This window comes from Chionomys nivalis, chromosome 24 (genome assembly GCF_950005125.1).
Source record: "Chionomys nivalis chromosome 24, mChiNiv1.1, whole genome shotgun sequence".
Classification (NCBI taxonomy): Eukaryota; Metazoa; Chordata; class Mammalia; order Rodentia; family Cricetidae; genus Chionomys; species Chionomys nivalis.
The window spans coordinates 4,146,857-4,172,288 of NC_080109.1; positions in this window are offsets into that span (position 1 = coordinate 4,146,857).

The window sequence follows — 25,432 nt, forward strand, 5'->3', positions numbered from 1 at the left end:
ATCTCTCTAGCCCTCTTCAAGATTTCCACAGCAGGTTTCTATCTTCTCTCATTACAACGGTGGATCCACCCGGCCTCATCCAGCCACTGTTCAGATGATGCCAGCACCAACTTGACTCTTACGGGATTCAGATAAAACACATCCCTGGTGGAAGTTATTATGTTTCCCCAAACCAAATTCTCCTTTTCCATTAAAATATGGATACAGTCATTGCAAACATCTCGGACCTTGGCACACCCAGACATAAAAACCTTATTTAACGTGATGCTTAGGTTGATGTAAGCAGGGGGTGTCAGCCTTCAACAAGTCACTGTAGAGTTCCCTCAGGGACAATTTGAAGCATGCAGTGGAAGAATGGACATGTGCAGAAGAGACAGGCTCATCCAAAGTGACACTTGGGTGACACTTTCACTTCACAGACTCAAAACTCTGGGAGAAGACGATACCCTTCCCGTATGTCAAAAAGATAGCTCTTACTTAGTCTTACTGCAACTTGATAAGCCATGTTTTGTTGATACTCAATGAGACCTGCCCTTTCCTAGACAGAAATGGAAGGAGTGGATTGGGGCCTGGGAACAGAGGGGGGCTAGGGACGAGGGTCTGGGAGGAGAGAGGGGAGGGAAAACTGAGGTCAGAATGTTAAACTCAGGACATCTGGAAGAGCAGCCAGTGCTCTTAAATGCTGAGCCATCTTCCTAGCCCTGTCTCTAACTTTTTTCCTGGCTTTTGGGACTCTAAGCTTTATACTAGGTCTCCTTGTGCAGCCTTAATACATGGGGACGTGCTTAGTCTTACTGCAACTTGATAAGTCATGTTTTGTAGATACTCAATGAGACCTGCCCTTTACTAGACAGAAATGGAAGGAGTGGACTGGGGCCTGGGAACAGACGGGGGCTAGGGACGAGGGTCTGGGAGGAGAGGGGGGAGGGAAAACTGAGGTCTAATGTTAAATAATAAATAAATAAGTAAATAAATAAATAAACAAATGTATTAAAAAGTGAAGGAAACTCAGAACAAGTTTGAAAAAGATTTGGCCTCTGAGCATGTCTGTAGGATATTATTTCTCTTGACAGTTGATATGGGAGTTGCTTGAATTCTTGTCTTGACTTCCCTCCATGTTGGATTGCATCTTGGAAGTGCAAGCCAAATAAACTCTTTCCTCCTCTGAATTGCTTATAGTCAGAGTGTTTAATTAAAGCAACCAAGGTCAAACAAGGACAGCTGGAAACCCTATTTTAATTTGAGTTGAGCCTGTTGGTGTGTTAGCTTTTCATCACTAGAACTAACAAACATCTAAGACCATAAATTTATCCAAGCAAAAAACTTCCTTTTGACTCATTTCCGAGCCAGGTACTCATAGTAATTGTAGTCTACGGCACAACATGGTGGGAATTACACAGCAGAGGAAAATTATTTATCTCTCAGCTGCGGAGCAAACAGAGTGAATGGAAGACAATGGGTCCCTTGTCCCTGTGATGGCTAATCTTGGCTGTCAACTTGGCTGAATCTGGAACTCACTGAAAGGGAAACCACCCGGCTCTCTTAGAGATGTTCTTGATCAGATTATTTGAAGTGTGTGTCATCTTTTGGTGGCAGCCCAGATACGTGGAAAAAGGAGCTTTGTTTTTGCTTGCTTTAGTTCTCACTGGCAACATCAAGTTCATCTGTTCTGTTGTTGCTGTTGCATCCTTTCCTTGGTATTTGCATCCAACACTGGACTTCCAACATGTACCGGAGACCAGCGCCTCTCCGTGAATCTTCAACACCACACTGGGATTGCCAAGCACCCAGCACCATGGATTGAGCAACTGTCAGGTTCTCAGTCTTTCTGGTCTACCCAGAAGGATTGTTGGACTACTCAGACTACGTTGTATGTGTCAGACCAACAGATCCCTTTACTATATATTCCTTCTCTTGGCTCTGTTCTTATTGAAAACTTTGATTAAAACAACACCTTCAAGGTTGTTTCCAAATAACCCAACGTCTTCGATTAGGCTCCACCTTTTAAAGATTCTAACACTTCTTGACAGCACCAAACTGGGTCAAGCCTTTTAATACAAAAGCTTTAGGGGAACTTCCAGATCCAAACACAGTGAGACTTCACCCTGACCCTGACGCCTTTACTGGGGTCTTCCTGCGGGTGCCACAGAAAGTCACCCCGACCCCTCTCCAAGTGTCTGACTTTCAACATTTGAGGACACTGGTTCTTAATTTATTTCTGCATTCTCTCACAGACACCGAGCATCCCTGTTTCCGTCTATCACTCCTCATGAGGGAATGTTCCAGCTGCTGCTGTATCCTTGCAGAGGGAAGGCAGGAGGAAACAATAGACAGAGAATCTCCTATTTAAGTGAACACATGAGTTAGTAAAAGCCAAAGTGGAGCTTGCTTTTTAAGAGCTGCTTCATCACTGTAATTTATTTTAAACCTACAGAGAATGAAGTATCGCTCGTCACAACCCTACTTTTAGTCCGTTTTCCACACAGCCAGTGTTCGTGGCCTAAATTGAGGGTGACATAGTCAGTCATGCATTTCTCTCCCATCTCACTCCCTTTGTTTCAGTCTGCCATTGCGAGCTGTTTGCTCGGTATTGGCAAAGGCAGGGTTTACTCCTTACAATATATTACAGTGAAAGCATAAACCCTCCTGCAGCTCAGCAGTGGGAGATCATTAGCCTTGATTTCCTGGGCCCTCAGAGGAGACAGTGCACCATCCGTGCCAGCAAGTGTCAGGCAACATGAAGAAAAAAAACACGATTTAATTATTGAAATGTTTAGAGAAATACTTTAAGTTTCTTGCCCACTGTCATAATTGAAGCCACTGGTGCCTGTAAACGTAACAAGAATTTTAAAGGTTTGAGGCCTTTTCTTTTTCACGTTTATGGGATTTCAAAAGAATTATGATTTCTCATTATTTTTTAAGAGTTGGTCTTGTTGGCCCGATGCCAAGAATGGGATTGTATACTGTAGAATCATGGGATGTCTCTGCAAGGCTCTGACTCACGCCCTAAATTAAGAAGTGGCTCTCAAGGGTAAACTGTGCTTCTGCATTCAGGCTACAAATTAAGAGTCAAGCATAGCAAAAGCTGCTGGGACTTGACTGCATGCAGGCTACAAATTAAGAGTCAGGCTTTGCAAAAGATGCCTGTGTTTGAAGGACATTTTCAAGGGCAGGTGTGAACAAGGCTAAGCAGTCATGGATACATCCACATCGAGAATTAAACGTTGGCTTTAGGAAGTTTCTTCTTCACAGGGACATGTCAAAGACAATGAAAGGAAAGAGGAGGAACAGAAGAAAAAGGGAGGCAGAGAAGGAGGAATGGAGCTGAGGAGGGGAAGAGGAGGCCACAAAAACTGCACAACCCCTCCGTGACGTTTTTGTAAGTTCAAATGAAAATAACAGCATCTCCTGCTTAGCAGGTGTCTGCTAAGTAGAGATTTAAGCATTCTCTACTTCCTGATATTTACGTCCCAGCAGGTAGCAGGAGCAATCAGCTTAGAAGAGCTTATTGGAAAACCCTGGCAGCCTGGCTGAGCACAGAAAGAAAAACTCAGCTCTTAGTTGCATTCCTAGTCAATTCCTGTCAGCTGTTTTTATTTTGCTCCTGCTTAGTTTTGTTTGGGAGTTGAAGAAAATGAATCCGACCCATGAAAAATTGGGAAGACTGTTTTGTATGACTGAGAAGTATGCGTGATTCTTTCCCCCCTGTGATTTAGAACAGACACGACTTTAATATACATGCAATAAGAATAGGCAGACAAGACTGTCTCCCCCGAAGGGAGGAAATGATAGGATCAATAAACGGCATGGCAGGGACGGCAGCTGTGCATGAAGGTGGGTGCAAGCCAGGGCTCAACAGGCTGTCACAGCAAGAGCGGAGTGTGACTTTCTGACACAGTGGCGGGATCTCCTCCCGGGGCCTTTATACTGCCTGGCTGAAGCCTAGAAACGACAGTCGGTGATAACCGTTGCAATGAGAGAGCTCAGATGTGGTAAGAACAAGCCATAAGCTGCATCTCTGCTTCTTCCTTTCATTTCTTCTCTTCCCTCAAGATGGAGAGTGTGAGGAGAGAGAGAGAAGTGGGAGAGAGACAGCCACACAGACAGGCATGGCAGGTGGTTGATATGAGGCTATCATGATTAGGGAAAGAGGAATTTCCCTGAGTGATCAGCATAGCTGTGAGAAGTTCCAAGTCTCCTTCACTTTCCCATCACGGCAGAGACCTCTTCTCACAGTGCTGGGCTGCGCAGCAGGGTCTGCTGTCTGATCTGGAGATGGACAGGCTCATCCTCTCTCTGTCAAGAGGAAAGGACCCACCCTTGCTGGATTCCTGCTTTTCCAAAGCCATGATGGGTGACTAACCGGAGACACAGAGGCTGTGGTTGCACACCAGCAGGGCAGACATGATGCTCACCACCACTGACCTCTCTGTGGGATGAAAATGGTGGTGGGAACCCCCTGTAAGGTAGACCTGAAGCCTTTCTGGATACTCGCTATCATAGTCCCCAGTGGTCCCTCGTTCACATCACTCCTCAGCAAGACAAACTTCTAAAGGACCACAGTAATAAACTCTCAAGGCCCAACAAAGTCCTGGGATGAGGGTAAAATTACATTTATACACCATCAAATTATGATTATATTTGTATCATTGGGACACATGAAAAAACAAAGGATATTTTAAGACTAATGGATCTTAGTTGTCAGGGATGCGTCTGCAGAAGCAGCTTTACAGGGGTATGGATGGGGTGGGCCCTACAGACTTGCATAGCTTGGAGCTGCCCCTCTTGGTCCTTGCTTCAATTCAAATCCAGTGCATTTCCTGCTAAGGAATTTGGAATTCCAAAGTCCTCCTCTGTTCTCTAGTATTCCATTGTATGAATTATTGATTCAACAGGAATACATCATACCTCTTAACTTGTCAGAGTTTTCCTTACCGAACCGTCAGCTGATGAACAATTAGGCTGCTTTTATGTCCTAGCTCCCGTAACTAGTATTTTAGTGAACATGGATGAGCATCCATCTCTATAATAGGACGCAGAGACCTTTAGGTACATTCCCAAGGGTCTGGATATGGGCGGGTCACAGAGTACTTTTATTTCCAGTTTCCTGTTGTACCATTGCACCCATCACAGAGGGTGTATCGGTACGCATTCCTCCCAACCACACAGGACAGCTCTCCATTCTCCATCCCCTCAGTATTATTTACTGTCCTTTTTTTTTTCTTTTTCTTAGTCATTCTGACTGGGGAGAGATAAAACCTCAAAATAGTTTTAATTTGCATTTTCCTGGTAGCTAAGGGAGGCCAGCACTCATCCTTCTAATAGCTCTCTGTCCAGTTCCATAATCTCACTTAACTGGGTTGCTTGTGGGTTGGGTGTCTAGCTTTTTTTAATTATTACTATTTTTTTTTATTTAAGACACTAATCATCTGTCAGATAGCAGAGATTTTTTTTTTTTTTTTACATTCTGACTATATATTCAGTAAGTTATCGGTTTTCTTTGTAGTACAGAAGCCTTTGATTTTCATGAACTTCTACTCATGGGCTTTTGGTCCTATTTCATGCGCAGCTGGGATCCTACTAGGAACGTCCTTACTGGAACCTGTATTCTGAAGTGTGCTTCCTACTCTTCCTGAAGCTTCCGCTCTAACACGGAGATCTTTGATCTATTTAGAAATTGGAGTCTCCCTTCACAGGGGATAATGCTCCTCCCAGAAGCCACAGGTTGACAAATAAGAAAAGAACTCAGTGCCAGGTGTTGTCAGCAGAGCGGTCCAAAGACACATCCCAAACAATACAGACTATTGGTACTACTCTTGGATGTACACCAGAACTTGATGGTGTGACCCTATTGCCAAGGATACCATATGCTTTGGTCACAGGACAGGAATAAGTCGAGTTGGTAGTGACCAAGAAGCTTTCCCCTGGCTGGTGCTCACAGTACCAGCAGGGGCTGTGATAGCTGATGGGGAAAAGGCATCAACAGTCCCACTAAGCTATGAGGTATAATAACTCGCCTGTATGCAACAGAGACTTGAATATTATGGGAGTAACCAGTACTTTCTGCACAGAGTTAAGGGTGCTAAGGCCAGCTCTACAGTACCCGTGCCAGGAATTGTATTTCTGGCCAACTATGATTAGGAAGCTCATAGGCTTCAGGACTGAACTTTCTACTGTAATTTTGATGAGCGAATACAGCACCCAACAGTCCTCTAAATCCATGTCTCCATCTCCACAGATCAGCACAGCTCTCAAACCTCATCAGAGGAGTTTCTCTGTGCAGTGGATTTGGTTAATGGAAAAATTCACAACTGGTTAAAGTGCCCTTTCTTCCTTAAAGGATTGGGGACTATCACAGAAAAGAGGGTGGGAGAATTTCTGAGTCCGGGGCTGGGAAGAAGCAGCTAAATGAGTCTTCTGGTCGGGACAGAACTACTGTACCACTGTACTCCCCATCACACGCCAGCTGTAGAAGATCTAGAACGCCAGGTGCCTGGGCCCGTGAGCCCTACCCCTGGGTGAGGGCCAGTGACACTCGTAGGCTTCTGGAAGACAGAGTCAGTTTTCTTTGAGGGTGTGGTTCCTGAAAGGGCTCCACAAAGGCGCTGATGAGTTTGAGGGCCGGTAGGCCTCTGGGTGATCTCTGGCTTTGGGGAAAAGCAGACGGTCTGCGCCTGTCTGATATACCAGGAAGGGGATAGATCAAGCTGTTTCCCAAGGAGTAAACAGATGTCTTATACAGGTTCATAACTGGTGATTAAATGTCACCGTTTCAGAAAGGGATGAGAACGAAGGATTTAATTGTGGGGAGATTTGAGACTCAGATCTTGTACGTCCGTTCGTGGTGGGAATGGGGTGACAGAAGGAGAAGAGAGGTGGGCGCCACCCGCGGAGGCAGAAGGAGCCCCAGCAGGGCTGGAAGTGCCAGAAGGAGGGAGACACGCATGGTCTCTCTGCAAGGCAATGGGTGTGAGCCAGGCAAAGCGTGAGGCCTGGAAAGTGGGGCTGAGCATTCCAGAAGGAGGAGCCATAGGGAGAAGGCTCGTAAGCCTTGTGGTGCCTGTTTGTGGGAGGGAGGGGTGGAATGACAGAGGGGTTTTCCTGGGAATGGGGGACACTCAGGACAATTTACTTAATTTTTGAGACAGAGTTTCACATTGTGCCTCAAGTTGGCCTGTAATTCATGATGTGACTTCAAATTTGTGGCAATCCTTCTGCCTCAGACTTCCCCATGCTGGAATCACAGGTGTGAGCCGCCAGGCCTGGCTTTCCTCACAGATGTTGACATCAAGATGCTGGGAGTCTTATTAGGCCTGGAAGATGCAGGTGGTTTATGAAAACTAGTGTTTGTTCCACGGGATGGTGCCATCTAGAGTAGACAGGACCGAATGTAGTTCTTCTTGACACATTCTACTTTTTGAAACCAAATTGTCATGCTGTAAACATGCAGGTGTCCCGGGTTGCTCGCTGTCACTTTTGGACAGATTCTACCTGCAGTAAGTCAGAAAGAGTCTCTGTTCTAACCTGCGTGTGAACTCTAGAAAGAAAACCCCCAAAAGGAAAGAAGCATCTGCCAACTATTCTACTTGACAGCTTGACAAGGTTGCGGTTACTTTTTCTGGGCTCCGATTTATGTAAAATTTCCAAGCAGTTATCTTCTCTCAGGTTGCAGGCACTCGGATTGGTGATTCATATGAAGTCAAATGTTGCTTCCAAAACAAGACGTTGTGCATGGGAGATAAGGAAAGACCCAGGGTGAGGCCTTCTGCTCTCTGCTCCAATGCAGGGTTATGTGATCAAGGAACCTTTTTTAGTGAGAAGTTATGTGACTTCTCAGCCCTGGTGTCCTGACTGAAGGCAGTTCGTTGATGGTTTACTGGCCTCATGCAAGGAATGATGGGAAAATCAATGCTCTTAAGGACTCTGGGAGGTTTGTCAAAGAAACAGTAATGTTAATGTCTCCTAAATTGGTTAAAATAGATAATAAGTGACAGAAGCAAGACATCTTAGGTTTATACATTATATTATACAATACATTTAGTGTTCTATAATAAGACAGAAGGGAAGTCATTGAGCTGTACTAAATACAAAGTAGAAACTACCACAATGGATATGAGGATGAGAGCAAAGGTTATAAATGCCCAGGTGACTAAAGCCCGTTTTAGTATCTTAGGTTGTTTAATCCATGTTTGAAATCCCCCTCTCCGAGGAGAAGCTTCACCATAGTATGGGAGAAGACCACGGGTGTTTCGCTCTGTTTTATTCTTTTGCTTTCCTCATGCTGGCACTCCGAACAAAGGACAAGTAAAGAAGGAGCTGGTTATTAAAGCATGACGCCCTGCCATGCACACGTCAGATTGAATGAAAGGGTAGTGAAGGGTGTTGTTGGTGCACTAATAAGACTGTCCACCCCAAAATGATGGGTGTGTAGGAAATCTACTTTCAGCCAGAAGGCAGTGGAAAGAAAAAGTTGATGCAATTATCACAAAGAATCAGTCATATATATATATATATATATATATATATATATATATATATATATATATATATATTTGGGAAAATAAGACTAAAAATAATACATACAAATACATGACTCTCTTATTTTAAGAATGAGGAAGTAGAATTTCAATAATTTACCCCCTAACAGTTAGAAACTTCAGAGACAGTGTGAATTAATAAGTCAGGTTGATCCTGATTCTTTTCTATTACTTTTATTCTCCAATTTTTATGATTACACATACAGTTTGGTGTTGACATATAACTTGTTCTTAGAATAATTTTATTATGCAGGATGAAATATTCTCAGTCTGGAATTTTGCCCCTTTCCTTGGTAGCAAAAATGTTACCAAGATTAGAAGCCCTAAGCAAGGCTGTCCTGATACAGCACTAGTGTCCACCGTCCCCAGCTTGCACTCCTGCTCCTGCCCTCCTCATGGGTCCTTTTGGTTTCCTAGTACAAACAAGTGACAGCAGATGGTAGTGAGGACACATGCAAAGGGGAACCCTCCTTCATGATTGGTGGGAGTGCAAACTGATGCCCTCATTTTGACAATTAGTATGCGGAGTCTCAGGGAGCTAGAAGCAGAACTTCCACAGGACCTAGCTGGACCACTGCTGACACATGCTTATAGAAATTGATATCTGCTCCACAGACGCTTGCTCAGCTGCGTGCATTGCTGCTTTATACATAACAGCTAGGAAATGGAGGCAACCCAAATGTCCTCTAACTGTTGAAAGGATAGAGAAATGTACATACATACCATGGAGTACTCCAGCTGCAAAAAAAAAAAAAAAAAGAAGTCATAAAATTTGCAGGGAAGCAAGAAAGAAAAAAGAAAGTGCAAAAATGAAAACATCTAATTCCAGATCCTTAAATTATATGCAGATGCAAAAATGTATTAGAGGGGGCTGGAAAGATTGTTCAGTGGTTAAGAGCTTTTCCTGTTCTTTTGAGGTTTCAGCTTCAGGGTCCAGCACCAACATCAGAGCTCAAACTGCCTGTAACTACAGCTCTAGAGGATCTGAAATCTGTCTCTGGTCTCCTCGAGCCTCGACACATATCTGGCACAGACATCACACACACAAACATGAGAGTGCACATGGGCATGTGCACAAACATGCACACGTAACTAAATGTATATTTAAAAAAAGCAATTAAAGGGTCTGAAATATGGAGATCTGGCACACTGTAGGTAGGAAGGAAAAATAATACTCACCCCATGGAAAAAAGTGAGGGACTCCTCAGAAAATTAGAAACACCTGCAATCCAGCTATTTGAACCGAGAGCATTTGTTCAAAAGGGTTAAAGTCAGAACTTTGAAGAGATATATGCTCTCCGGGGCTATGGCAAGATTGCTCAGAATTGCTAAGATTTTCATTCGAATTCCTAGTTCCAGGCAAATTCTTCAAATAATACTTGCTAAGTAAAAGAATACAGAGAGTTTGTGTTTCTCAAGTTGCTTCACCAAATTTTATCTAGTCAAATGTTTTGGGAATTTTTTGCTATAACACACATTAGGAATAAGAACAACAATAAGTGGGGTTGGTTAGAATTTAACCGACTCTGTAACTCAAAGCGTAGTACTCAACTCTTCTTGGCAGTGGCCTTTCTGGTGAGAGCTATCTTGTGTTCAACCAAGAGGTCTTGGAGTAATTTATGGAATAAAAGTAGTTTCCTGCTAACTCAAGGAGCAGTTGTTTGTTGAAAGAAATCACGCTCAGATTTGATAGCCAAAGTCCACTTTGGCGCTTGCGTCTGTCATGTTGCGTCACTGCAGTTCATGCTCCCATTGTTATCTCCCGGTTTTACAGGTGTTTGTTTGGTTCATGACTGGGTGGATTTGCTGTCTTCTGTCTGTGGCAGTGTCTTATGGTGGGGTCACGTGCTATACTAGAAGCATGTAGCTTGGAAGTAAATAGGAGATTGGAGTCCCTTCGTCCTCATCAAAGCTTTGCCTCGAGTGACCTCAGTACCTCTCTTACCAGAGACAATGGATACTTAATATTTCCTAGTGTTTCTGAGGCCCTGTCCTCTTGTTGACACGAAATCACATGTTCATCTCAGAAGGCACAGACTCAGGCTTGTCTAACTATGTGTTCCATGTGGAAGCGGTTACATCAGGGGTGAAAAAAAGTAATAAATCAGAACATATATCAAAAGCGTTGGTGGGGATCACGGTTAGAGATAGGCAAATTACAGCAAAGTTGAGAAAACCTCATCCTTTGAAGATGATAACCATGATATTCTTAGCTACTTAACTGGTGGAAGACAGTGGTTTGTTAGGAAGACATCTTAAAGATTTCGAGGTAAAAAAGATGCTAGGCCAGATATAGATGTGCGCTTTCAGAGGAACTAAAAACAGCCTAAGAAAAACCGACTCTGGTCTGTAGCATTCTGACTCCGTCACCACAAAGTTCAGTCGTTTGGCCGCAAGGAACTTCTAACACAGCTGAAGCTTTTCTCCTTTTATTTATTTATTTTCCCTGGGAACGTAAGTTCACCATCTCCTAGGACTTATCTGCTGATGACAGCCCAGCTTTAATTCTTCCTCCTAATTTCAGACTTGCCTTAGCTTTTGTGGCTCCTCCTTGTTTTTTTATTAATAGAGTTCTTGAGCTTACAAGATGTAGTAATTTAGATTAGGTTCCTGAAATTTTGATCCACCTAATTTATCAATATTATAGGGGTTTGTATGTTCGGTTAGTGTGATTACGCAATCTATGCCGCAGCTTCATGTTCAAGCCATGTTTCCTACATGCCCCACCTCGTAGCGCCTATACCAGGATGAGACAAAACCTTGGGCGTCCTCAAACAACCTTTTTCCTCAGTGAAACAAAACTGCTTCCTGCTGAGATTCCATGTGGCATTGCTGTAAATAATTCTGGGGACATGGAACTTACTACATCCCCAGCTGGACCATCTCAGATTCTTAAAAATCTGGAACATCTCAGAGACTTTGTCCTCTTGTTTTTAATTTTTGGCATAGTCTCCTGAAGACTGCTACAGAATGGACCAAGCATGCTAGATGACATAAATGATGCTCTTGCACACGCTGGCCGCCTGATTAAGTATGAAAGTCACTATCTTGGCAAGGATTTTAAGAAGTGAGGGGTAAACTTGGATAATGAAGAACAAAGAAAATATACAAGGACCTAGATGACATGGTATACTGACTAAGAATCAATTCAACTGTTGCTACTATGTCTACAAATGTCATTTGTTTTCTAATGAGAATCTTGGAACAAATATGACAGTCTCTATTATTAGAAACTGAGATTCATAAGCCTACGACCTTAGTTCCCCTGTATGTTAAAAGAAATTAGGAAATAAAACTTGATAAAGGAAAATTGGTTTCTTACATTTTGGACAAAGTGTGCGTGCGTGTGTGTGTGTGTGTGTGCACAACTATTTCTCATCCTCTAACCAGGAATTTATTAACATAACAGAAGAATAAAAAGGTGTAATTTCTTCACTTGCACCCCATAAAAAGATAGTCCTTACCTAATTACTTGGTGTGTGTCAAAGACCGACAGCCAGTGACCTGCACACATCCCCAGAGTTCAGCTCAGCTGCTGACGTGGCCGAATCAAACTGCTGTCAGTCTGACTTTTTGTTTGACTGTCTGGATGCTTTCCATTCTGTATTTTTGTGTGGTTGAGAATACCATGGCCAGAGAGATGATTTAGATATAATTATATAATTATTTTGAGAGTTCTGTAGTTTTGACTCACATTTTCCTGGACTGTTCCTATAAAGGAATACCCCATCCTTAATGATCTTACAGTCTGCTAATATCTAACTAGCTCCCTGACAGTTTTTCTGCTTTATCCTCTTTGAAAGTATATCTTCACTCTGAAGTCACTGAAATACATCACAGTTGCACCAAGTCCTGCAAACAGGTATTGGTATTTCAGAGGGGGAGCAGGACAAATATAGACCCAAGTGTTAAATGGCAGGTGCGCTGATGGACAGCTCTGACTGTGCACTTAAATAGATGCCTAACTAGAGCAAATTGGGGAGGAAAGCTTTTATTTGGCTTACACTTGCACGTCACAGTTTATCATTAAAGGAAGTCAGGATGGGAACTCAAGCAGTACAAGGACCTGGAGGCAGAAGCTGATGCAGGGGCCATGGGAGAAGTGCTGTTTATTTCCTCGCTCCTCATGACTTAACCAACCTGCTTTCTTCTAGAACCCAGGACTGCAAGTCTAGGGTTGGCACCACCCATAATAGTATGGGCCTTTCCCCATCAATCATTACCTAACAGGCTTGCCCCACAAGCCAACCTTATGGAGACATTTTCTCAGTTGAGGTTCCCTCCTATCACATGACAAGAGTTTCTGTCAAGTTGACGTTAAATTGACACAAATAAAGTCAGAACCTTGTCAACTTGACACACAAATGCATCATCACTAAGCCACAATCTTTCCGTCCTCATTCATCCCCAAGATCTCACATTAAAAATATAATTTTTAAGATCCCACAGTCTACAAATTCAAACACGTCAAACGTTCAGTCTCTTTAAAATAGCCAGTCTCTTTGAAGAGAGACAACTCCAGGATATCCAAGAAGAAGTTCTTCTACCGCAAGAAGCAGATGTGAATAAAGAATTCATCATGTGCCCAAAGTTTCCAGATTCTACAAGAGGTAACTTCAGGAAGCAAATCCTAAGAGGTGTCAACATAGTCCCCAATTTCGTCTACAGTCTGCTTAGATACTCTTCGTTCTGAGCTGATTCATGTGTCTGCTCATCCTAGAATCCAGCGTTGCTGCTCAAACAACTTTATTTGGACAGTTTTAGTATTTCATCACTACGCCGTTGTTTGAATAGAAAAATATTCTCAGAAAAGGACTTTCTCAGAAAGGCAAAGTTTAGCCTCTACTTACATAACAAATGTGTACAAAATCCACCTGTTTCTTAGTTACTTTTCATCTATCTTTCAAGACAAACCATTTTAAACAAAACAAAATAAACCTGCATTTTTATTTTATGGATATTATCTCTAAATGTAAAGGGAATTTTTAATTGGCTTGGTCTTTGTCTTTAAATTTACAAAGACCTTTCAGGAATATAATGATAATTGATTTGTAGACTATCCTGATTATTAAAGTCTAATTGTAATGACATTTCTGACGAACAGTGGGTAATTCAGGTTTTAGTATAGTCACTGCAAGCTCAGTAGAAAAGATCCTCCCTCCTTACTCTGAACTCAAGGTGACCTGCAAGTCGGGCAGAGACCGAGGCCATACAGCAGCCATGATGTTGGGCACTAGGGTCATTTAGTGTGTTTACATCTATGGAGTTAATGATAATAAAGCCCCAGAGCGTCTTCCCCAAAAGTCATCTGCAACCTAAAGTTTTCATATTACCAGAGCTCCTCTGTTCCTTTGAGGCCAAGTAGGAGTCAAGAGTCAAGCTCTTTTTTTTTTTTTTTTTGACCAAGAACTTGAAATGCTTAGAAGATAACCTACTAAATATCCTATATCTTTAGGCATAGAAATCATCTTAATGATTCACAGGGTAATATTTCTTACTAGATTCACAAACCATAAATTTTGTTAATGGTGTTTGAGAGGTAAGGGTTCTCAGTCTCTTCTTTGTGGGGAGGGAGGTCTAAGACAGAAAATATGAAGGAGATGCTCATGTTTAAGAGACTAAGTCGGAGCAGGGACTTCTTACCACCCAAAGACTTCTCTTTTTCTCTTACTGGGGTGTTTGGTCCATGACTTCTTACTCCTTGGAGGTCATGTAGTCCATGATGTCTGTCATCTTGTTAATGTAGCTAAAATCATTGCAACACAGGGAAGTGAACTTGACAATGTCGTCATTGTGGGCAATGACAGCAGCAGCAGCATCAAAAGTAGAAGAGTGAGTGTCATTGTTAAGGTCACAAGAAATAGCTTCAACCTCAGAATAGCACAGGATACCCTTGAGGTGGCCTTCTCATGTCTGTTTTACCACCATCCTGATACCAACATATTTGGCATCTTTCTCTAGGTAACGGGTCAGATCCATGATGGACATGTTGGAGATAGGAAATCAGAAGGCCTTGTCAGCTTCTCAGTCAGCTCTTTAATGATGTTGTCCACAGACTTAGCAGAGCTGGTGGATACAGGACTGATGCTTAGGGAAGCCTCATGGCCATCACACCACAGATTCCAAGAGGGGTTCACCTACAGTCTTCTGGATAGTGGTGCTAGTGTGGCTGGTAGTTGTGAAGCCTTAGACAATTCCAATGTTCCCATAAATGATTTGGCCAGGGTGGCTGAACAATTGGTGAACCAAGAGGCATGGCTGACAATCTTAAGGGAGTTGTTGTACCACAAACAAGGGGGCATCACCAAAATGGGCAGAGATAATGATTTTTTGGTTTCCTCCTTCAAGTGGGTCCCAGCATTCTCCATGGTAGCAAAGACACCTGTAGACTCCTCAACATGCTCATCACCCCTCGATGATGGGGATCTCCCTTCTGAAAGACAAAGATAGACTTCCTACTGATGGTGGTCTTTTTGTTCTTAACCTTGACTGTGCCATGAACTTGCCATGAACTTGGAATCGTAGTGGAACATATAGAAAACATGGTTGAGATTAATGAAGATGTCATTAATGGGAACAATATCTATTTTACAAAGTTGAAGACAGCCCTGGTGTCTAGGTGCTCAAAATGACCAAATCAATTTATATTGATTTTCATCCTCATGTCTCAGGGATAAGGCAGACACTGCATGAGAAGGTGCAGCTATCTCTGGAATAGGAGACAACCTTTTCTTGACAGGGTCTTTTAATGTCACTCACAGCTTGGGCTATACTCACTAAATAAAACCTACTGGCCTCTGATACCTGCTCTCCCTTCCTCGGCCTTCCAGGTCTAGGATTGCAGGTGTACACCACCACATCTAGGGCTGTACTTCACTATTGATGTGTGTATGTGTGTGTGTGTGTGTGTGTGTGTGTTTGAGTATGAGTGTACAGGTCCTGACTGTGAGTATGCTCCTCTGTGTTTACGTGTGTGGAAGCTGAAGGTCAGCATTGTATGTCTTCGTCTCTTGCTCTCTATCACATTTTTATGAGCTTGATTTTGGGCCAGACTGGCCTGTAAGAAAGCCTCCAGAAGTGACCTGGCTCTTCTTCTGGGATAAGAGATCTGTGCCACGCTGCCTGGCTTCTACATCAGTGCTTAGGATCTGAACTCACGTGTTGTTGATGGTGCAGCAAACAGCTCACCATATCTTTACTGGTTTTGAAATATGGTTCAGTATTAGTTGTGCTTCTTTTACTGGCTTTTACTGGTGAACAGGGTTTTTTTTTTTTTTTTTGGCACTAAACTCAATTGCTTATTTTTCTCAGTAAGGAAACTATCACCTTAGGTGTTCTTCTCTAACTTACTTACCCAAGGAAGAACGTTCCAAGTGTTGTCACACTTTCTTTTATGTCCATTTCAAGTTGGGATGATCATAGGACTTCATAAGTAAGTGTTTATTGCTCATTGTTTTGCATTATCATCACAATATAAATAAGGATCTAGCGTTCAGCAAAGATTCCGAATTGAGTTCTTCCAAGATATGTCAATTTTATATTGGTCTTTGAATTTGTAAATTACTCTGTATGTTTACCATCGAATTACTGAAATTGTCAGAGAAAAGGTTGTGTAGATAACGGCTAACCAAAAATTGAGGGAGAAAAGATTTTCCTCGCTCTTCTGTGTTCCTCTTCCATACATACTCTGAATCCTGACTTTCTAATGTGAGAGTGTGGAGGGATTTGAAATCCTGTCAATCATTTTAACATCCTCAGTTGTAGAAGAAAATCAAATAGCTAAAATTATGCTAAAAATAAATCCTCCAGATTTGCTGGATTGGGCGACCTTGGAGTGTAAACAAACATTCTCTCTTGGAAAGCTAATCCTGCCTGGCTTTTGACTTTCCTGGGAGATTGCTCTAATAGGCTTTTAAACTGCGTGTTAGATAATTGTTTCCACAACTAGCCCAGATTGCTTTTCTCTAAAGAAAAAATGAAAATGAAAGTTCTATCCAATTAAAACAAGACTATTAATAGCTCTCTGTGTGGGAAAGGAAGAGGCAACTTTTCAAAAGCCCATGCCTTTTGTCAGTGAAATGTGGATTTTCTCAGCGCTGAGAGTTAGGTGAAAAGCTTAAGACGTGCAAGGAGACAGAAAAGGATGCGACTCGGCTGTTTTCAAGAGCACCTTGGCATCCCTGGAAGAGAGGAGCGAGTGTTGCTCTCGGCCACAGTTCCCACAGATCTCAGCTGGTACATCACTGGCCAGTGAAGAAGTTCTGGAGACAAATCCTGCTTTAGCTAATGATAGCAAGCTCAGTGGTTTCTTTTGCAGCCATCAGGAAAGGCAGCAAATAGCCCTTTTCTACCCATAGCTACTGTTGATCTCTGTAGCACAAGGGAATTCATTCTAAAATAGCCTATTATTAATGATACTGATAAAAGGAGCGAAAGACTATCACCAAGAACAAGATAATGCAACCAGTGACCATATTATCTTTATTCAGAGGACAGAAGCTGCAGCCTCGGCATTTCTAGAAGCTTTTCCTTGTATTGGCAGATGTTTTGCTTAAATAAACATAATCAGGATTTGCGAAGATTCACCTTGGCAGCAGCTGAAGCTCGTGGATATTCACTAATCTCTTCCTGTTTCAGTTGTTCCTCCGGCATTGATGAAGCACCGGAGGCCGCAGTGCACAGACCTCTGTGCTACGCATGGCTCCTGGCTTGCCTAGAGCAGCACACACAGGAGGAAGGCATCTATGTGTCATTTACACCCTGCACACACTGTGAAGCATGTGTGAACACTAACTGAACTTATCTTACTACCTCTATGACCCTATCCAAATGCTACTGCTTAGAGGAAAACTAGTGCTAATTTCAAGTCAATCACCCTAACTGAAATCTTTGTACAGACATGCATGAAGCCTGGCATCATTTGTTATCAAACATGAAGTTTTACCTGAGGAGCCTGTTGAGGTGGGGCTGAGGCTGCCTGGGACACCTAGAACTCAGAGGGAAAGGCATGGGGATTGCACATAAGGAGGGAAAACTCTTCCCCTCTGTGCCTCCCACACTGTCTACCCTGCGTTTCTCTGCAGGCCACTTCTCCCTGCTCTCTGACCCACACAGCAGCAGTACACTGTCTTATTACCGGGTCTCCATGCACGCCTGTCTCTGAGCACCGTCTCTACCTCATGCTCACTTCTGTATGTCTTAGTCCAAGACCACAATGACTGGCTTTCCACGGGGAGCATGGGCAGCTGTCTGTGTTATTCAAGTTGGCCAGCAGGGCTCTTGAAAACAAGGCTTCCATCATTCTGTGGGACGATACAGATACGACAGCAGAGTACTTTTCGGCAGGATGCCCCGCCTCCCCCAGCCTCGTTTGTCTGGAAAGTGTCATGAGCACATGCTCCATCTCGACTCCTAATGGAAGGTGCCATTTAATTTATCCAGAGCTTGCGTTACAGCTCAGACACAGCACTCCCAGTAACTAATATGCTGATTTCTAGATATAGGGGCAGCATATTGTTCATTTTTTGTGTTATTTCACTTGGGTATTGGTGGTGAATTGTTGACAGGAAAACTGTCTTTGAAAGACCCCGTGAAAACCACAAGTGCTTGACAGTCATGCTTCTCACAGAGTTTTCTTGGTCTTGCTTCTGTGCAAGTATCCACAGGGTATTTTATAGTTCCTGTGAAAATTCGAATTAATCCATTTTGAATATCTATTATATAATAGGTCTTCTCTGAATATGTTTCCAATCCTGCCATTGTCAAGTTGAACCTCTTAACTCTAAAGTAAAGATTTGGAGCTACTCTCCTAGAAAACTGGTCTGCCTGATTCAACTGCTCTCTTTGGAATCACCTCAGGCAACCGTTTCTGAATATAGAACAGTGACTCACCTCAATTAATAAGCTTCACACAGATGTACAGTACATTTTTGATTAATTACAGAGCTCCGGAGTATTTGAGGATGAAATCCCAAATGGAAGAGGTCAACTGTCAGCTGGACATTAATCAGAACAGAAATTTAACAAATTCTCAAGGCCTATAGAAACAGACAGTATGGATTATGCTTCCTAGTTCTTTTTTTTTTTTTTTAATTAAAAGGAACTTTATTTAGTTGAAAGGTACAGCCATGGGAGTTTAACAGTTCAAAGTACTGATGTCAAAGGAAGAAGGACTTGGAGCTCCATACGCTAGCATATGTAATTTTTTCTTTTTTTTATTAATTAAATATTTCCACCTCTTCCCCTCCTAGTTCTTGTTAGTATTAAATTCCTAGTGGCAGCACTTGGAGATCCAAAATGATGCACATCTCATATATATATATAATGTGTTCTCGTGGTGTTAGTTACAGATGGTGCTCCATACCCAGAAGATGTTTCTTTGCTCAATGAATGTAGACATAGAAGAATATAGTAGAGATGGTGTAAACAGGTCACAAGCTAGTAGCAAACTCCATATTAAAATTCATCTTCAGGATCACATGAAATGATGACAGAGCATGGCAGCCTGGGACTGAACCCTACATTTAATTTCATCTTATTTATCTCCAACATATAGTATTTGTGTTTCTGGGTCTTGCTTATTTTGTGAACACAGAGCTATTTGGTTTCATTTTCTGCAGTTGATATGATTTTATAAATTTTATAAAAGAAAATGTCAAAACAAAACAATATGAGACAAAAAAGTCTCCAAAATACACCATCGAGTTAATTTTCTGCTTACTATCTACTGCTGGGCATGAAGCCTACCCTTAAATATGGTTTGTGTGTCCAGTGAGACTCTGTTGAAGACCACTGATTTTTCTTTTGCAAGTGGTTGTCAGTTGGAGATGCCTACTTCCGCATCACAGTGTTGGGACCCCAATCTGAATTGAGCCTGTGCAGGAGTTGTGGATGCTGCCACAGTCTCTGTGAGTTTATATGTGCACCGGTCCTGCTGTTTCTGGAAGGTGCTGTGTCCTTGGTGGTCCTTCGTGTCCTCTGCACCTTCTGTCTTACAATCCTTATAGTTCTGGTTCCTCACAGTTTGAGCCATGAGGGGAGGGGTTTGATAAAGACATCTGATTTAGAACCGAGTGTTCTAAGTCGCTCCCTCTCTGCACATTGTCCTTTTGTGGGTCTCCATATCAGCTCCTGTCTGCTACAGGAGGGAGCCTTTCTGATTGCAGCTGAACTGGACACTGATCTATGAGTCTAGCATACTGTCCTTAGGAGTCACTTTATTACTGTGCTCCTTCAAACAATAGTATTTGACTTCCTCCTGGATACATGGCCTTCTAGCCTCAGGCTCTTGGCCACTCAAGCAACGGCAGGCATGAAGTCAACCTTAAATACAATCCAATAGCGATAACTTTGGCAATACCCTGAATTGATTGGGGATTTCCGTGGGGGCTCTTTGACCAGCAGTTGAATTAAATAGAACAGGTCCTGGTATTGAATGTTTCACTTGGTGGCAAGAGATGTCTGGTTGGGACTTTGTCTCCCCTTAGTGGATGGCCCTGTTTAGGATTCTTCTATATATGCATATATCTTATTAAACATCTACTGTAGAAGGCTTCCATATGACCGCTCAACTAGCCTCTAGTGCTAGCTGTCATTCTCCATATTCTCTCCCTTCCCTCCCTCTTTCCTTGCGGGCTCTGTTTACTCCTCCTGTTCCTGTCACCCCTTTGGTTCTCAATTACTCTATTCTACCCCCCTTCTTCAGGAGATACTCCACATTCCCCCCTCCCCTACTCTCTTACATAGCCTCTTTCGTTATCTAGATTTAACACACGTATTTAAAGCTTAAAATCTAACATATACATATAAAAATCACATACCATATTTGATGTTTTGGGTCTGGGTTACATCACTCAGGTGATTTTTTTTTCTAGCTCCATCCATTTACCTGAGAGTTTCATGTCATATTTTGTAGCTGTTTATTTTTGAAACAGCTGAATAAATGTACCACATTTTCATCACCTGTTGATGGACATCTAGGCTGTTGCCAGTTTATGGCTATTATGAATAAAGCAGTCAAAAACGTGTGAGCAAGTGTCTCTATTGTAGGATGGAGTTCTTTGGGTATATACCAAAAAATGTTATGGCTGGATCTTGAGGGAGATCTATTTCCAGCTTTCTGAGGAACTGCCATCCTGATTTTACAGAGGCTCTAAAGATTTTCCCGCCCACTAATAATGGATGAGTGTACCTGTCACCCCACTTGTTTGCCGGGGTGAAATGTTTCTGTTTTACAGATCCTGGTCATTCTGACTGGTATAAGATGAAATCTCAGAGCAGTTTTGACTTGTATGTCTCTGATGACTAAGGAAACATTTCTTCATATGTCTCAGGCATTTGTGTTTCATTGAGAACACTCTGTTTAGTTCTGCACCTTATTTTTAAATTATTTGTTTTCTTGATTTCCAGGGTTTAAGTTTTTATATATGCTTCAGATATTAGCCTTCTATGCAATGTGCTATTGGTAAAGACCTTTTCCTGTTCTGTTGCTTGCTGTTTTGTTGGAATAATGGTTTCTTTGAACACACGCAGAAGCTTTTCAATGCCACGAGGTCACATTTATTGACTGTTGAACTTAGTGCCTGTGCTCCCAGTGTCCTATTCAGAATGCCCTTTCCTGTGCCAATGAGTTCAACACTATTTCTGACTTTCTGTTCTATCAGATTCAGTATATTTGACTTTATCTTTTTGTCGTGCTCCATCCCTTGATTTCTGCTGTCCTCTTTATGTCTTAGCAAAGTGGGGTGGCTGTGGACTACCTGGGTGGGAATGCTTCTGCAGGTCAGAATGGAAGCGAGGGAACAAGGAGATGAGTGGGATTGGGAGGCATGATGCGAAGTCCATAAAGAATAGATAAAAAGTAAGAAAAAATATTTTTTAAGACCAAGAAGGAAAAAATGAGAAAGAAACAGGAATGGGTTAGAAATAGGAACTGAGAGTCCATAGAAAGGAGCAAAGCTGAGTCCCCCACAAGGTTTAGTGGAGTCTGCAGGAAATGGAGGTAGAATTGGGAGACAGACCCCCCTGCAATGGGTCTGCTGCCGGGCTAGGAATGAGACCAGAGATGGAGGACAGGAAGGAGAACGAAGATTGCCTATGAATCCACGCCTGGTATGACCTAGATCCATCTTGTCTGTCTGCCTATTGGTGGACATCTAGACTGATTGTCTAGTTACTGTAAATAATGCTACAATAGGCATGGATGTATACATAAATGACTTTGGGCTTACACTGAACATATGCAATGAAATAGTGAAGCTGCTTACACTGGATCCACAGAGAGAAAGAAAGGTAGCTGGAAGTGGGTCAAGGCCAGAGAGCCCCAAGGCCTGCCACTAGTGACCAACTTCCCTCATCTAAACTCTGGTCCCTAAAGTTTCTACAGTGTCTCCAAACAATGCCAGCAGCCAGAGACCAAGCTTTCAAATACAGGGGCTTTTTTATTTGAACGACTGCATTTGACAACGTCAAGCCTCGTGCCATTTGGTTTGTTCAAAATCTTCTTTCTTTGACAGGGTGGTGAGAGGTGCTGGGACAGAACCCCAGATCTTGTGCGTGCTTAATAGGTTTTCTACTCCCGAGCGGCACCTTCAGCCCCTCCGTCTTTCCTTTACATCCTGTATCCTGAAGCTGACTGTAAGACGATGAGACCCTTATTGCCATAGCTTTCAGAAGACTGACATGGTTAGCCTAGGGGAGGTCAGACTGAAGACCCAGGTCTCTGACATCAGAACTGCTCACATCTGAGGGTACAACCCCCGGGGAGATGAGCAGGTGCACCTCACCACTTCCTTTCCACCAGTCCGTGGAGAAGCGCCTTCCGCTTATTTTGTAGGTAGGACTCTTCTCGGGTTTGACCTTGGAAAGTCAGGGTTTGTGACTTGTTTCTTTTGCGGATCTTTTGCAAAGCTGCTTTGGAGAATTCTATGAGGAGAGATTGACTTGCCAGTCCTGTCACTTGTGCCCCTGTGGCCCAGGGTGACTCAGTGGATGAGTGAGACTTGGAATTTTTATTGACACTTTTCTTTGGGAAGTTAAGTGCATCCCCCCTCCCCCGCCTCCCTGTGAACCTGTGTCATCCTGGGTATTGTCACTTAAATGCTGCGATGCTGAATGCCAGCTGTTTTACCCCCTCATCTTCTGCTCATCACAGAGACAGATCTCTAACAAAGCTTTTCAACAACTAAACCTTTTGTTGAGCACGTTTTTAAGTAGTGGTGTTTTTTTTTTTTTTTCATACTTACCTAAATTAATGAATCTTTATTAATTGATAAGTTGATTGATTATTGACAAGGTAGTCCTTCTTCTGGGGGCCTCTGCAAAGGCTTTTGAAAGCCAGCTGAAGAGAGAACTGTTGAATACTGCCTTCAAACCTCAGTAAATAAAGTCATACGTTCATACTTCAGCAGTTTCTCTATGCTAATGCTTTATTGTTAGTAAACGTTGTGCCTCCTTAGGGAGCAGAGGAAGCCATTCTCAAACCTTCAGGATTGTTTGCTTTAACATGTTCTGCAGATTTAATTTACTTTGCATGCATTGTGAGTTCACAGGTACCAGGACAGAAAACTACAACCTTTCTCATTTGCATTGGATAAAGTTCTCTCTGTCCTCTGCATCCAAGAGGGAGCATCCTATTCCTTACAGGAAAAACTATTTTTGTAAGAAACCCAGGCCCCTCCTTGAAGCTCTGTCCCTATCAGGCAGGCTGAATGTAGCAGTTACGAAGGCTGAGGTCTGATGGAATGCCGCGAACAGCCTTCTTGTGAGGCCAGATGGTCTTGCACCACTCCCTGCTCATAGAAAGGAGCAGCTTTTTAAGTTCAGTATATTTTGAAGAGCCAGGAGGGACACCTCTTAAGTGGGATTTACTACATCTCATTTGACTAAAGCTTAGAAAGAAAATCCAGGCTAAGTCCACTGTTGGGGGCTGTGCGCTGGGCTAAAACCACAGAAGGGAAGTGGAGACCCCATCTCTGCTGCTCAATGCCAGTGTGACCTTAGGGAAGAAGGAAAAGCACCCTGGACTGATGCTATTGGGTGATTTGATTGCAGTTTTATGTGTCTGTCTCCGCAGATGAAATCAGCACCGCTAAAGGAGACCATAAAATAGCTTTTATCCAGGATCCTCACCTCCTGTAGAAGGGACCCTTTGATTTTCATCTCCCTGGTCAGAGTGACAGATGTGTAGGAAATGGGAATGTTCCTTTCCATGTCAAGACTCACGGTTGTGGCCAGGATGTCTCATAAACATGTCCTTGGCATTGTCACAGAGACCAGACTGACTGGTTGCACTCACACAAGTTACTGCACAAGAGTAAAATCTCATATCTAGAAAAGAACCTCCACAGTGCATTAAATATTCTAACCCCACACTCAAATAGTCAGGAAAGCATTTGGTTATCTCTTACAAAGTAATTTTATTCATCCAGAAAAAAAAAGACTGAATAACATAGCAGTTATGTCCTCAAAAATACAAGCACAAAAGAAACTTCTGGGCAAGACACAGATAACAAAAGCAAGGCTAATGACTTCCAGAACACAGACGATGGCGATCTAGACAAGACAGGGAGATGCTAAATCATGGCAATTTCCCTAAATTAGAGAGGGTCAAGCTATGTAGGGTACATCTCGAAGGTTTTTAGACTCTCGAGTCTCAGCTGGGAAGATATAAAAGATGGTCTTGGTTCCAGTTGTTTCTGTCTGCATGGTGAGCATTTTTAGTAAAATTCTTACAAAAGCTGTTGTTTTCCTACCTAGCACACCTTTCACCCAGAGCTGAACCAACAACATTCCCTCCAGAGATGCTCTCCCGAATCCCCACATATCAGAGCTACTCGGTGTCAGCTTCATCGTGCCTTCAGTATGCGCACACCCATCACAGAACACATTCTTTCAGACCTCTGTTCTGTATGTTCTACAAGGCAGCTGGCCTGTTGTCTTTCTTGGGAATAAGAGACTGATTAGTAGCTATAATCTTCAGCCTGCTAAATAAATTTTAATTATTATTTATATTTTAGAGCGTTTAATTCTCTAGATACATGACCTTATCCACATAAGGCATACCTGTTTTGAAGTCAGAAAAAAAATATCATTTTAAAAAGTGATGACTCATCCACAACCTCTTCCAGGAATTTTTGCCAACAGATTAAATCAACAGCTAATAGACTTTTACATTATCTTTAGGAGTGTAATTAAATTTTAGATGATGCTAAATTTAAAATAATGTTTATGATTTTAGTATGAGAGAAGAGATTTCAAAGCAGCCTGATAGGATATTAAAGGCCATGTAAATAATTATCCATGCCCCTCAATCCTGGGAGCATTGCCAGATTCTAACTGATTATGCTGCAACCAGGACATCCTGGTGCCTTGGTTGCTTAGCAACCACTCTCATCCCATACTTTTTTTTTTTTTGTTCTTTCTTGTAGAGGTGCAGAATACAATGTCAATTGGAAATGAAGTTGACAGATAAGAAAGTCAATTTCATTACATCACCCAGTGCTTGTTTGCCACAGCCTCAGTCTGAACTTTAAAGCTAGATGATCCAAATGCAAATGTTAACCTTGGAAAAGCTAATTAACCTATGTGCATCTGCATTTGAGAAGCATGTTTGTGTGCTAAATGTCCCTTTCCGAGCTGCTGCGCAGGAGACCAGCTACTAGATGTCCCTTAAGCATCTGGTAGCAGAGAGAAGCTCATTGTGTGGTCTGTGCTCCAGGAGAGCCTCCCTCAAGGCTTTGCTGATAAATCAATGGAGTGTTCCAGAAAGCTCTCAATGGAGGGAGATAATTGTATTAGTCAATTAATTGATTGATTCCTTTCTTTACAAGTGTATGTGTGTTGTGCATGTGTATGAGTGTGTGAGTGTAAGTGTGTGTGTGTGTCCCACAGTGTAG